Consider the following 15,644-nt stretch of genomic DNA (forward strand, 5'->3'; position numbering starts at 1 on the left):
CTCCACGTGCCGTCACCTTGGGCGCAAGGAGCATCCTTGATCCTGTACCCGCACGGATAACTCAGCTTTAACCCTCTGCTGCAAAAACCCCAGGCAAAGGCTGAAAGAAATTTGGAACGTCAAGCGCCTTTGACATCCACAGGACATGCCAAAGCGCTTCACACTGAAAGTACTTTCGACAGGCGGTCTCCGTGGTAACGTAGGAAACATGGCATCCAGGCTGCAGAAGGTAGACTTCTGCCAGCTGCAATCCGATAACTCCAGTAATATTGATCGAGGGGTCAACGAGACACCCCGGAGAACTAGCTTTGAAATAGTGCCATAAAGGTCTTCTGGGGAAGGTCAGGGGTGGGATACAACCTCAGATCAGGAAGGGGGCTAAAAGTCAGGCAAGTTCCCTCCATCCGGGGCGACAGAGTGACAAGTACTGCTGCCTCACAGCGCCAGGGACCCAGGTTCAATCCCCGGCTTGGGTCACTGTCTGTGTGGAGTTTGCACGTTCTCCCTGTGTCTGTGTGGGTTTCCTCCGGGTGCTCTGGTTTCCTCCCACAGTCCAAAGACGTGCTGGTTAGGTGGATTGGCCGTGCTAAATTGCCCCTCGGGGACTGGGTGGGGTAAATGCCTGGGGTTACAGGGATAGGGCTGGGTGGGATTGCTGTCGGTGCAGACTCGATGGGCTGAATGGTACTGTATGTATGGATAAGGATCCCCCAAAAGCATGTGCATGTAGATGCAAGGCGAGGGTCGGTTCAGGTTCCCCGCGACGCCTCTACCCGATCACACAATCCACACCCACACTTGCCGTCTGGGTCAAGCGGGCAAGGAATGGCGAGGTGGGCAGTCAGGCCGCCAGAGAGAGTAAACATTCCCAGTAAACTGGTACGAGAAGGGGCTGCAAACTGGCATTCTTCCCTCACCTGTGAAACAATGCAATCGGCCATGTTTTATTCAGCAGTGATGGAGGCTCACCAGTGTTTCGGTGCAGATTGGAGAACAACCTCAGGTGGCTGCAGATCTACCAATGAAACATTTCTGTTGAAATCTGCCTCTTCTCCATAAACTGTGTGAAAACAGGACTGCGCCAACTAGCCCCCCATTCACCTGACAGTCTTGTACTATCCAAGTTATGGACTAATTGTGGCCCAAAAATTGCCTCTCTTTGTCTCAAGATGTTAAGGTTAGGGGGATTAGCGGAGTAAATATGTGGGGTTGTGGGAATAGGGCTTGCGTGGGATGCTCTGTCAGAGACTCAGTGCAGGCTCAACAGATCCAATGGCCTCCTTCTGACCTGTAGGGATTGTATAATTCCTGAAAAGCCCAAGGGGGTACCAACTGAGCACGATTGTGTCAATGTGCTATCCTTTTCCTGGGCCTGAATCCAGATTCCGGGGATGGCATCAAAGTTTCCTCTCTCGTCAGGTCCGAATTTCAATGAATTGGGCACGTTCGACTCCAAACTCTCGTGGAAGCAAGCACATCGCTCCAACTCACAGGAGAACTCTTCAGTTCGTTCTGTGGTGTTAATGTGGGGCTACGCCGTGCTGTTAGAAATAGCAACAGCTTCATTATCCGCTAAACTCAGGAGCAGCAGCAGCAGCAGCAGCAGGTGGGATCGGGGGGGGGGGGGGGGGGAGTGGTGGTGGTGGTGGGGGGTGGATGGAGTGGAGAGACATGGAAAGAGTAACTGCGCACATTATGTGCTCCCGACATGAAGGGGAGTGCCTGCGGTTGGACGTCTATGCAGACAAACACACTCGGCCTCATTACTAACCCCTGCAGAGGATATTGGTATTTCCCGCAATATCCTGCCATAAATGGGTGGAAGACTGTGCCACACGTGCGTGCGGGGGAATTCTGAAGAATTACTCCCAGCTGGAGAAGCGTGGATTCGTAGAACTTCAGAGCCACAAAGAATGTGGCAATTGTCCCATTCCCCCAGTACGAAAACCCCATTACCCTCACAAAAAAATGTTCGGGGAATAAGGGTCAGTGACCCATCACTCCCTCTCATGTCCCGTTGCTGTGTGCACCCACTTCTGTTGGACTCTTGTGGTCCGGGATTACCACACGGCTGGGCACATGCGTGTCTTAAAGAGACCGTGTGGGCTGTGTGTGGCCTGTCAGTCCCATGCATGGCACAATCCCCCTTTTGCCGTGTGGCTGTGTAGCCCAATGGAGCGTTGGCAGTAGTGTATGGTGACCGACGTACAGATATCACAAAACTTGCCTGAACACAGATGCAATCGATCTGGACTCAAACGCAGCCTGGGCTACTGGAAAGGCAGTCTCCCCTTCGATCAGTCTGGGTGAAACCGTCTGCCTCTGTCCGAATTGGCAGCTCAATTCGGGTCTGCGGCAAAGATTTGTTGTCTTGCCGTGAGAGAGGACTCCATCCAGAGTGAAGCATTTGCTGCATCCTCCCAGTGGTTACAAACTGTACGTAGGTAAAGCTCTCTTCAATATCAGCTGGGGTATTGTAACAAACTTCCAAATCGATTATTTGAAAGACAAATTAGATTGAAATTCCACTTGCACGGCAAACCCACGGTGCCATTTACCCTCCCCGGCTGGCGACCGGCTGGTGATTGGGAAAGAATTCCCTTCCTCCGTCACTTACACACTTGCCCTGGAAGTCGGTGCCTGAAATGCAGGGTCACTCCCGAAAGAGGTGCTCTGTGCCGGCTTGGAGGGCCGAAGGGCCTCTCCCTGTGCTGTAATATTCTTTGTTCTGTGGTTTCCCTGCACGCTCTCTTCGTTGATGTTGACCTGATGCACTCGCTCTTTTCTCCATTAACTCTCGCACCTTGCTCTCCCTGACGTTACTCACCGTTTCCCACACTCTCCCGTGTTCTTTTTGCTCCCACGTTGGTGTTCGCTGCTGGTCCCTTTCCCTCACATCCTCACCCCACCCCGCACCCCCCACCGACATCAATCCCATTGCGCTGGTGTTTTCTCTCTCTCGACGACTGACTCTCTTTACCCCCTGCCGGCCCTGTGTGTTCTCCCCACATTGAGCTACCACTTCCTCCACAGATCTGCAACAACAGGACCAGAGCGGGGCACTAGAGGGCAGGGAGGAACAGGCTCAATGTGTGCTGCTCTCTTGCACACTTGCTACTCTCACGTCGGACTGACTCGGTCCAGGCCGCTGAAGGGCTGTGGGTGGATCTTAGGCTCGTGCTGGGAGGGTGCATCGGTGACCTGGGCTCCGATTGTACTCTCGAGGGAAGGAGGAGGGAGAAACATGGCGAAACATAAAGTCAGCGCCATTGGAAGACCGGACAACCATACACGGGTAGGCCGTCGAGTCTTTAACCTTTGAATTACAAGTACAATCAAGCAGATGTGCTTCGAAAAGTCTCGATAGGATACTACAACTCGGAAAGCTGCTGCAAACTTGCCGGGGTTTTTTTGTGACAACACGATGGGGCAGAAATCTATTTTGGGGTGATGGTTAGCAAATAGCAGAAATTAAAAAATACCGTTTGGAAAGGAGCAAAACATAGCCCCCAAAGTCATATAAAAACACACAGATAAACGTCAACAACAGACCTACTACATGAATGACATTCCACTGAGGCAAAAACTTATAATTGGACAGCCCGAGGTATCTGTTTGTCAACCTGCTATCTTAAATTAGTATCCAGAAAGCCAGTTTGAGGTTTAGATTACTAATACTGTATCGCGCTGGTGGAAGTCCCCTCCCCTGTCAAGAGTGATACCAAAAAAAATTTAGGTTCTGTAACAGAACCACGATAAAGAAAATAACGTTTTTCCAGTTGTACGGCAGACTCGGGGGAAATAACCAGGTCAAGAGATAGTGGTGATCTTTATCAAACGGGTCTGACGAACAGCTGTCGCCTACTCGACGGATAGAGAACTGTTCAAATTTTAAAGGAAATAAGTCAAGAGTTGGCAATTGGGTTGGCGCCATGGTCAGAAGCAGCAGATTATATCCTGGGGTAGCATGTCCAAGGCAAACTCTCCCACTGCGTGCCCATCGTCCGCTATTCAGACTGATGCCCTTCCGCAGTATGCCAATTGGAGGTGAACAGGGTACCTGGAAAGCACCCTAATCCTAAGCACCTAAACAGAACCATATAACCACCCCTACTGTCGCCAATTCTGTTATAATGCTTTAAAAATGATGACATGTAGAAGCTTTTTATCTTGCACCCATCAGAACACTGAGTAATACCAGTATAAGTAGGCAGCATGGTGACACAGTGGTTAGCATTGGTGCCTCACAGCGCCAGGGCCTCAGGTTTGATTCCTGGCTTTGGTCACCGTCTGTGTGGAGTCTGCACGTTCTCCCCGTGTCTGCGTGAGGTTTTCTCCGGGTACTCTGGTTTCCTCCCATAGCTTGATTCATAGACGTGCTGATTAGGTGCGTTGGCCATGCTAAATTCTCCCTCAGTGTACCCGAACAGGTGCCGGAGTGTGTCGATTAGGTGAATTTCACAGCAACTTCATTGCAGTGTTAATGTAAGCCTATTTGTGACACTGGTGAAAAAACTTTAAAACTTTAACTTTGAGAGAACAATAATTTATACTGCATCAGAGAATGCCGATTGGTTGGCAAGTGGACTCGGAGTCAAGCTGCCTGGTTTAAATTTCAAACCATGCTCAGTGGTTAACTGTCAGTCATCATCAACTGGTGCATTCTCCATGGCAACACCTTGACTGATCAAAGTCAATTGGAATGAGACTGTCTCTCAACTGACGAAATGGATCGATTTGCCAACTCTGGTTTAAGGATTCATCACATGACCTCCCCCTCATCAGTCATTAGCTGGCCAACACATCTATTCTAGTGATGCACTGCCTTCTACGCCAACTGGAAAGCAAGAAGACTCATTACCCAACTGGCAAAAGAGAAAAGTTCAAAGAAAACAATTCATAGAATCATAGAAACCCTACAGTGCAGAAGGAGGCCATTTGGCCCATCGAGTCTGCACCAACCACAATCCCACCCAGGCCCTACCCCCACATATTTACCTGCTAATCCCTCTAACCTCGGCATCTCAGGACTCTAAGGGGCAATTTTTAACCTGGCCAATCAACCTAACCCGCATATCTTTGGACTGTGGGAGGAAACCGGAGCACCCGGAGAAAAACCCATGCAGACACGAGGAGAATGTGCAAACTCCACACAGACAGTGACCCGAGCCGGGAATCGAACCCAGGACCCTGGAGCTGTGAAGCAGCAGTGCTAACCACTGTGTTACCGTGCCACCCCAAAAGCAATATTGTAAAAGCAATATTTCTAATGATCTGATGGGCAGCACGTGGCAGTGTGCTGGGGACTGATCTTCAATTCCTGAAAGACTCCAGGCCAATCCTGGAGGGTTGGGAACCCTGGACCAGAGCCAAATTCGGCAGGGTAATGTTTCAACATATGAATCATGATGTGATAGCACTGAATCAGTTCCTCTTCCTTAACGGGCCACAGAAGGAGACAGCTAATAAAACTGACAGAAAATTATGGCCTGCCTTGCTGTTGGCTTCACAGGAATCCAAACTAATGCATCGGGGAGTGTGCTGGTCAGCACGGAAAGATGGCCGCGGTTACTGACATTTCCCATGGGGTTACATGACCCTGGAGTTACATGACCCTGGAGTTGTCACTGTGACTATTACTGACTTTCACACAGTTTATCATGGATTAGGAATTGGGAATCAAGATTCTTTAATCAGTTGTTGCTGATTTGCTTTGGCTGGAATGGGACTGATTGCGTTCCTCGATAGAAGACCCTTCTTTTGTGCTGTGGTAACTAACTCTAGGGACAAAATTTTTGCATTGACAGGATCCCCTCCACCATCCATCCCACCGCAACCCAGACTCAATTTCATAGTAGGGAGCACAGTGCCTTGGATGGGAAGTCCACTTAAGCCATTATTAGGGCATTTCAAAGGCCCTTTCCCCCCCAATCTCAATGTTTAGGCAGGCGGATGCTGGTTGGATCAGGGTGCTGAATAGAAAAAGTGAACCATCTTGGGTGGGATCTGGGGTGAGTGAGTGGGGACTCAATCTGACGGCCCTTTCAGATTTGGGGCACCCTCCCCACAGGGACAGGAGAGCTCCAGCCACTCTCATCCTCTTGACACCATGATTGCCCTCCCCCGCTCCCGATCCCAAGAGCCTCGCCCGCCCTCCTGCCCCCGTGACCTCTTGCTACTTACTTTTGAGTGTGGTGCGAGAATTTAGGTTGAGTCACGCTGCTGCAGTACCTCTTCTGGCCACCACAGCGCTGTGCATGGAGAGGCTGGGGAGCTGTCACCAATCTGCTTGACCAACAGCCCTCCAAGGCTGGATTTCCGCCCAAGAGTAGACGGATATCCTGCCTACTGCCAATCGAAGCTCAATTGGTCACAAAATGCCAGCAGGCCAGTCAAAGTCAGCAGGGTACATTCCCCACCAACTCGGAGGATGGTGGACGTCGAGCCCTTGCCATCCTGAGAATTCAGGCCAAGGTTTCATTTGTCCCGTTCTTGAACCATGTAACATTCCGAGACATGGCGGCCTGCAGAACACCCAACGTGCAGTCAGAGCCAATATTAGACAGTGCCCATCCCCTCTGACCCTGTCACCTCACCCACTTCAGTACAAGGACCAATATCAAAGCAATCTTGTGGAACAAAGAACTTACTGCGGGGAATTCCCTGCTCTCTACCACACACAGTGATTCAAACATACCAGATTCTCAGTCAGAAACTTCCAGTTCCTTTTCTTCCCCCTTCTCATAAAAGGTAAAGTCGCCATAGTCCCAGATGACCAATGGCTGCTCTCCTCTTTGAAGGGGGAGAGCTGAGCGGTGGTGATTTAACCTGAGAATCACCACAGCTCAGGCAAGGGGCAAGGTTGAGAAGGCCATGGTTAACCTCTCTGCATCACAACCCAGCCACCCAGCCAACTGAGCCAAGCCTTCTCATACAAGTCCTGGGAATAACTCCTGTTCTGCCCAAGACCGCAAGAAACCACAAAGGGACGTGAATGAAGCCCAGTCCATCATGCAAACCAGCCTCCCATCTACTGACCCTGTCTACACTTCCCACTGCCTCGGGAAAGCAGCCAGCATAATCAAGGACCCCACGCACCCGGACATTCTCTGTTACACCTTCTTCCATCGGGAAAAAAGATACAAAAGTCTGAGATCACATATCAACCGACTCAAGGACAGTTTCTTCCCTGCTGCCATCAGACTTTTGAAAGGACCTACCTTGCACTAAGTTGATCTTTCTCTCCACCCTGGCTATGACTGTAACACTACATTCTGCACTCTCTCCTTTCCTTCTCTATGTACAGTGTCTATGTAGTGTGCAAGAAACAATACTCTATACTAATACATGTGACAATAATAAATCAGATCAAATCAACTAAAGTTGTTTCTGTAACTGTCCACTGATTGATTGAGTGAAGTGCTTTGTCCAGTTTCAAGATGAGAAGATGCGGTATAAATGCGGGATAGTGACATTTATATATCACTTCTCAAAACAAATTGCCGGCTGTGTATCCACCCCCCCCCCCCCCCCCCCAAGCAATGCTGTGTGAGGTGTGACGAGAAGCTGTGTTACAATTTGTACTTGGCATCTTGTTCTGTTCTAATGAAAAATTCTAAAACCGTTTTGACAAGGAGACTGCAGTATTGTGCGCTGTAAATATTCCAATAAGCCAGGCAACAGCAAACTCGCCCTCAGTTAACCAGAGCTGCAGCCTTCATGGCACATCTTGGGCACATGCAATGTACAAGTTAATGCGGTTTTGTGGCCATTACTAAGTGGAACTTGAGTAAATAGTAAAAGTTAAAAGCTAATATGAAAGAATACTGCAGTGTCAACGGGGCAACAGAATAGCAGCACTGTATAATCATCCATGCTGGTGAGTTGGCTCCGAGCCCAGACATTATTTTCAAAGACTTCCGATCTCCTTGGGGTCCCTTTCTGCCAGACAGCACTGGCAAGCTGAGAAGACAGGTCACCGACTACAAGCAGCGGACACTTTCTTGTGCCAATGCTCTCTCGCCTCCAAGTAGGTGACTCGCACGAGGCTGCGGTTCCACGGCAGAAAATCGAGAGCCCTTTCGTAAGGCTCTCCACGCACGTGTGACGCGTGAATAAGTCAGCGGGCTATATCACTGCCAACACCAACCCTGCTCCCAGTCAAAAGTCTACCCACATTTTCAGTTGGGGGGTGAACTGTAATGAGCCAGAATGGGGCTCAAAGCTGGGAACTTTCAATAGCATGGCGTAATGACATCATATTGAGGTGGGAGTTTGGGGCGGGTGGGGATAGCTACCACTTCTGTTTCTCTTACACCATTTACTGAGCGATATGCAGGTTTTAGTTGGATTGATTTGCCCTCCAAGCTTTGAGTGCATCATCCACATATGTCGCAGCAGATGGTAAGGCAATTTCTCTCTCTCGCTCGTCAGGTACCGTGCCCCAAGACAGCGTTGGTGACCATGTGTTGGTCCATGGTTCTGCTCGGCACGCAGTGGTTTGCTGGTGCCTTCTGCAGGTTCTGGCTGACCAGGAGAATCCCTCGCCTGTCATGAGGCACATTGGAAAGATTAGCGGGTTGACGGTCACCCCATTTGGCCACATTGTGAACGGACCTTCCTTGGTCATGACAGCGGGTGAGTCGACCCAGGAGCTACTGGCTCAGGAGACAGGATTGGCATACACTGCCCCACTAGACACCCCATGGTGAACATCACAGCATTCAATCTATTTGGGTGCACGTGCGCACACACCGACATAGAATCCCTATAGTTGAGAAAGAGGCCATTCTCCCCATCGAGCCTGCACCAACAATTCCACCCAGGCCTTATTCCTGTAACCCCACGTATTTATCCTGCTAATCCCCCCGACAATAAGGGGCAATTTAGCATGGCCAAACCGCCTAATCCACACAGACACAAGGAGAATGTGCAAACTCCACACGGGCAGTGACCCAAGGCCGGAATCGGAACTCGGGTCCCTGGCGCTTTGAGGCAACAGTGCTAACCACTGTGCTGCCCAGAAAAATACACGGGCATAGCATCTAAGGATCAGCAGGTAGGTGGCAGTGAAATTGAAATAAAAATAAGATTAAAAGACTACAAAAACAGCAAATTAGTTGCTGACAGAACCGAGAGAAAGGTTTTCCTCACAGTTGTCTATCTATTTCTCTGCATCTTTCTCTATCAGCATAAACCTCTGTACATTAATATCAATGTGTGTCAGGAGAGGGTTCCAGGGTTTAGGGTGTGGATCAACTGGAGATGATGGGGCTGTTCCACTTAATGCAGAGAAGGTGAAGAGGTGATTTGATGGAGATGTTTTAAATCACAAAGGGTTTCCATAGAGAGAAACCAGCCACAGAGTCAAGAACCAGAAGGCCGTTTAGTTTTGTGGTGATTGTCAGGAAGAGCTGGGGGGGAGGGGTGGACATTTTTAAAATTTATTCGTGGGACATGGTGTCGCTGGCTGGCCAGCATTTACAGCATGAGGAAGAATCTTTTTATGCAGAGATCCAACAGCGAGTTTCAAAAGGGGATTGAATAAATTCTCACGGGAAAAAAGAATTTGGGGAATAGGGGAAAGAGCAGGGGACTCAAACCAACTGGAAAGCTCTTCGAAAGAGCTAGCAAATACTCCATGGGCTGAATGGCCTCTCTCTGTGCTGTTTTAATCTGTGATTCTATGAATACCAATCTAAGTCCATATGTCTCTCGAACGGCAGTCTGTGGTTCCACACAAACATTTTCACAAACATCGACTAAACCAGAGAAAAGTAAATAAATGACTCTTTCTCAGCCTTCCTGCTGTTCAAAGTTGAAGTTTATTTGTTAGTGTAACAAGTCGGCTTACGTTAACACTGCAACGAAGTTACTGTGAAAATCCCCTAGTCACCACACTCTGGCACCTGTTCAGGTACACCGAGGGAGAATTTAGCATGGCCAATGTACCTAGTCAGCACATCTTTCGGACTGTGGGAGGAAACCCACGCAGACAGGGGGTGAACATGCAGACTCCGCACAAACAGTGACCCAAGCCCGGAATCGAATCCGGATCCCTGGCGTTGTGAGGCAGCAGTGCTAACCACTGTGCCACCATGCCATCCCACTAGCTAGTCATGGAGAGTGGGCTCAGAGCGAACAAGCAGCTCATGTTAAACCACTTTTCAGATGCCTGAACAGTGTAACTGCTTAAGAAACATTTCTCGTGTGTGGGGGGACTTGTTACAAGCAGTGTGCCAGTCAAGCACGGCCCAAGTACCATCTAACTTACTTCATTGAGAAGGCAGAGTACAAATCATAGATTCACTATACGGTTGATTCGAAGACCCTTCCCGCCTCAGGTGACTGTGTGGGGTCTGCACGCTCTCCCTGTGTCTGCGTGGGTTGCCTCCGGGTGCTCCGGTTTCCCCTCTTAGTTCGAAAGACGTGCTGTTAGGTGCATTGGCCGTGCTAAATTCTCCCTCAGTGTCCCCGAACAGGTGTCGGAGTGTGGCAACTAGGGGATTTTCACAGTAACTTCATTGCAGTGTTAATGTAAGCCTACTTGTGACTAATAAATAAACTTTAAAACTTTACTTTAAATACATCAGATTACGGGGATAGGGTCTGGGTAAGATGCTCTGTTGGAGAGTTGGCACAGGCTCGAAGGGCCAAATGGCCTCCTTAAGGTAGGGATTCTATGATAACTCCCCATTGCCTGTCTGAAAGGCAGCTCCTATGGGTCTTCTAATAATCAGACTTCCAATAGCACTATTGACTCATGTGGATCCTTCATCTCAGGATTTCAACTGTGATGTAAAAGTGCCATTAAACATGGCCTCCTTCCAATGGTAGACAACTCATTCTAACAGACAAATTCAAGCTTTTTAAAATTGCTGTTCAGTTAATATTCTCACCCACGCCTTATCCTCTTTCAGCCCTTCAGCATTCACATCTTCTCTCCTCAATTTGATTCGATTTATTATTGCCACATGTTTTGGGATGCAGTGAAAAGTATTGTTTCCTGTGCACTATACAGACAAGATGTGGAGATGCTGGCGTTGGACTGGGGTAAACACAGTAAGAAGTCTAACAACACCAGGTTAAAGTCCAACAGGTTTATTTGGCTACCAAATAAACCTGGTGGACTTTAACCTGGTGTCGTTAGACTTCTTACTGACTATACAGACAAAACATACCGTTCATAGAACACATAGGGGAGAAGGAAAGGCGAGGGTGCAGAATGTAGTATAGAGTTCAGTTTTAAGAGCATAGAACAAGAGTAAAAGAAAGAACTAGAGGATATGCTGGGGACTGCTCGCAAGAAGGCGCCTCGCTCCGACGCCATCTTGAAGCAGTCCATAAGCAGGGAGGCTAGTCTGGGTCACTGCTGCTAACGCCATTCCTAAACCCGGCCAGCTCAGCAGGCTTGGCTGGAGAGGATGGAAGGAATGTCAGGACCAATTTTCCCACAGCTCCACTGGGTCCAGGTGAAACACCAGCGAGATTCCAAGCCGTCATCCTCCTCCAGTTCACAGAACAGTGCTCCATGAAACGTCAACTTGCAGCCACTGAAAAGATGCTAATGGTGAAAGGAGACAGACAGGGGGCACAGGCCCCACAGATTAGCAGCAATCAGCAAGTAGAGCATCTCTTGTAGTCCACGCCCTGTTATCTATTCAGAAGATCTATTCAGAAATCAGAAAGTCACTGTCCGTGAGCCATTCATACGTTTCACTCTGTGAATGGAGAGGAAGTGCAGATATTCAGCACAGCATGCCCTGTGGCTAGTGCTTGCAGGAAGTATATGCTTTGAATTAAGTACTTTGAATGAGAAGTGTCTACCCGAGACGAGCTCCTTACTATTCTCCCTCACCGGCAAGGGACGCCCTCCGATTGCAGCCAGTCTGCCTCGGAACTCTCTGGAAGGAAATGTCCCTTCAGCTCAAATGGGGAACGTAGCCAGCATCGTATTTTCTTTAAGAAAGGAAGCACTGAGGAGCGGGCCAGGAAAAACGTGTTAAGAGAGGAATACCAGGAACGGGGAGGTGCTCTTCAGAGAATCACCCAGGCGACTGCACAATACTCCTTTACATAAGCTGACGGGGACCCACCAAGGAGCCCTCACAGATATTTCAGGAACGCACACATCTGCCGAGGTTTTAAAAGCACACACATGCCACGAGGGAGAGGGGGCTGGAAGTTCTACTGGAACTTGGCCCAAGAACTGCCAATCTTTAAGAGCTGGAGTCTGAGAGGCAATTGTTTCCGAATAAGCAACCATGATCCCAAGGGTAACTGCTTTGATGACCCAGTCTACTCTTCCCGCTAACTAGATCCCATTTCCTCTTATCGTCACGTGGAAACTTCATTCAATTCAATAGTTCAACAATGCTAACTCCATCAGTAAGAGTCACTGGGGGCTAAGGTCAAAATTAGGAAGCGGGAAATGCACCGTTTATAAAAATGTTTATAAAAATCACACTACACACACACACTCAACACACACACACATACTACACACACCACACAGAATATTTTAAGAGAACCACTTCTTACCTTGTGATCTTCACTCTTTGGTTTGAGAAAGGGGAACTCGCTGGGTTTCCTCTGGCTTTGAGTCACAAGGGAACTGCCCGCCGTGGTCTCCTGGGTCTGAGGGGGGGGGGGTCGGGCACTTCTGCCCCAGCACACGAACCGACCCTCCACAGCCCAAGCTGCTGAAGCAAAAGAGGATTCAGTGCACAACCTCAAATCACGCAGAAAATTATAAATATCTCGAGAAGCCTGCACCAATTTCCTCATCAGACCAAACAATGGCTGGTCCCAGGGATTCACCACATCCACCGAAGGAGCTTGAACGTGCGCACACAGGTGCTTTGCTTTCATTGCAACACTGAAGCTATGGCCAAAAAATTAGTTTAAGCTTTTGAGTTTAGTGTCACAAGTAGGCTTACATTAACACTGCAATGAAGTTACTGTGAAAGTTGCCTTTTCGCCGCACTCCGGCGCCTGTTCGGGTACACAGAGGGAGAATTTAGCATGACCAATGCACCCTAACCAGTGCGTCTTTAGGCCGGTTTTGCACTCATGAAGACCACCAGTTGCTCCGTGGTGACAGTGAGTGAGTGCAAAAGTGTACAAGCGATCGGAAATTTGGAAAACTCCAAAAACGTGCGGGTTAGGTGAATTGGCCATGCCAAATTGATCCTGAATGTCAGTAGGATTAGTAGGGTAAACACATGGGGTTTCGGGGATAGGGCCTGAGTGGGATTGTTGCTGACGCAGACTCGATGGGCAGAATGGCCTCCTTCTGCACTGTAGGGATTCGATGATTCTATGATTGAAATAACAACTGGCAAAAAGAGGACGAGCTCATTCTGTGTTTTTGGTGCACTATTTCTTTAAAAAGAAGTGCGATGCAGGAATGTTCGGGGGGGTGGGTGGTGTGCTCGAAGGCCTGAAAGGTTAGGCCCTGCGTCACATGCTTGTGCCCCTCTGCGGGAAGGCTGTAGGGTTTGAGTCCCGGGTACAAGGAGTTGATCTCACAATCAAGCACTCCCCCCCACAGCGCAGTGCTGAGGGTTTGCTGCACTGCCGGTGGAATAGCTAAACCGAGACCGTGTCTGCTCTCTTAGCTGAGCATCATAAAGCAGTGTCCTTGGCCAATCTTCACCCCTCAATTGACACCTAAAGATTTGGTCATTATCACATTGCCATCGGTAGAACAGTGCACAATCCGGCTGCCACGATTCCTACATTACAGCAGCAGCTTAATTAGCTGCAAAATCTTTTGAACGGTGATGGCTAAAGGTGAATCTTTCTTCCTTCGAAGTAGGTTTCTGAACTGAAATAAGGAATTGGAACCTGTAACAAAGCGATAAATGAACTGCAGATACCGAAAATATGAAACGAAATCACAAAACGCTCCACGGGTCTGTGCAGAGAAATGACAGAGCAATGTTTTAATGGCGAGATCCTTCTTCCAAAGGTGAGTAAAAGTCATGGTATCTGCATATTCCCTCCCTTTTCTCTTCACAGGGTGGCACAGTGGGTGGCACTGCTACCTCACAGCCAGGGACCCGGGTTCAATTCCAGCCTCGGCTCACTTTGTGTGTGGAGTTTACACATTCTCCCCGTGTCCGCGTGGGTTTCCTCGGGGTGCTCCGGTTTCCTCCCACAGTCCAAAGATGTGCGGGTTAGGTTGGTTGGCCATGCTAAATTGATCCTAGTGTCAGGCGGATTAGCAGGGTAAATATGTGGGGTTACGAGAATAGGGCTGTCTGGGTGGATTGTGGTCGGTGCAGCCTCGATGGGTCGAATTGCCTCCTTCTGCACTGTAGGGGGTTCTGTGATTCACGGATGTTGGCTAACTCTTGCTTTTCCAGCATCTTCTGTTTTTACGTTTTCAAAGGCAACAGGTGATTGAAGCCACGTCGAACTTCCCAGCTGAGAGAAGCAACTCAAAATCCCTGCACGTGAAACCATGTTCACACCCAGCTGGGCAATTCCAAGACTAATCACTTAGGGGAGGAGCACATAAGAAAAGGAACTGGGGGGAGGAAAGAGACTGTGACTACAGTCAACCTCCGGATTCTAAACCCTGGAGTGCCCGACCAGTGAAGTGTGGGTGGTCACAGGGCGAGGTGGGTGGAAAAGGCGGCCCACAGAGGTAGGGAGAGATAGAACAACCTCCTGGTAGAGGGGCCAGGGGACGTAGGGCACCTGCAGGGGTCCTTGTGGGGTAGGGGGGTGGTGCTGGATGTAGAAATGAGTGTGTTGAGGGTGACACCTCCCCCGACAGTCACCCTCCTTCCCACATGAGGCCTGAGCAGGGTGAGTTGCTGCATTTACCCTGTGTCCCTGCTCTCTTCCCTGGTTAGCTTGAAAATTGAGGGCTGCGAGGAGAAGACCCTTAAATGGTCATTTATTGTCCACTTTAGGGGGCCTTAATTGGGTTCAAGGGCTGGCGAGCAGGCTGGCTAGCTAGGCCTCACCTGCCACTGGGAAATTGTGGATAAGTCGGTGGGGGAAGGGATGGCGATGGGGAATTCATTTGAAAAATTCTATGGACCTTCCCAACCTGTGGGAGGTTGCAGGGGGGCGGGGGGAAGCAAACCCATGGGACATCTCCCAAAACGTTCCACTTCCACTTAAAAACCATGACTGTAACCTCACTCCGAGCCAATATTCAACGTCATTCCCGTCAAGTGGATGTGAATGGGATTGCTGGGGTTCACTGTAGGTCAAAGTTGACAGACACAAAGTGGGAGGAAGAATGTGAAACGCCACAAGCGGCTTGTGCAACTTGCCTTCACAATCGGGCCACTTTCCATAGAGAGAGTGAATCACAGCATCAACCCCAAGCTGGGAGTTTAAGTGTCACCAGCTGTATTCCCGAATGCTGTTTGTCTTCACAAGGATACAGCGGGTTTTGATCAATGAATCAGCATCTTGGAGCCAGGATTAGTCTCTTCTTCAGCAATAATTGGGAGCTTTGGAACAAGAGGCTGCCATTTTGCTATCAAAGTGCGACACCCCACTGCGTGGGAATAAAAGCAAATTAATGTGCAGATTCTGGGAATCTGAATTCATGAAACTCAGCGGACCTGGCATCATCTGTGGAGAAGCACGAGTTAACGTTCCAAGTGCAGTATGACTCT

The 15,644-nt window shown here is 49.3% G+C and overlaps 1 long non-coding RNA gene across 2 annotated transcripts in view; it reads right to left on the minus strand.

Annotated features, from left to right (window-relative positions):
- LOC144495932 (uncharacterized) overlaps positions 1-15,644 on the minus strand; it is a 189,813-nt gene that overhangs the window by 57,720 nt on the left and 116,449 nt on the right. For both annotated transcript variants that reach the window (XR_013498358.1, XR_013498359.1), the window contains exon 4: positions 12,541-12,698. This is a non-coding gene — a long non-coding RNA (uncharacterized LOC144495932). The remainder of the gene's footprint in view (positions 1-12,540; positions 12,699-15,644) is intronic.

This window comes from Mustelus asterias, chromosome 7 (genome assembly GCF_964213995.1).
Source record: "Mustelus asterias chromosome 7, sMusAst1.hap1.1, whole genome shotgun sequence".
Classification (NCBI taxonomy): Eukaryota; Metazoa; Chordata; class Chondrichthyes; order Carcharhiniformes; family Triakidae; genus Mustelus; species Mustelus asterias.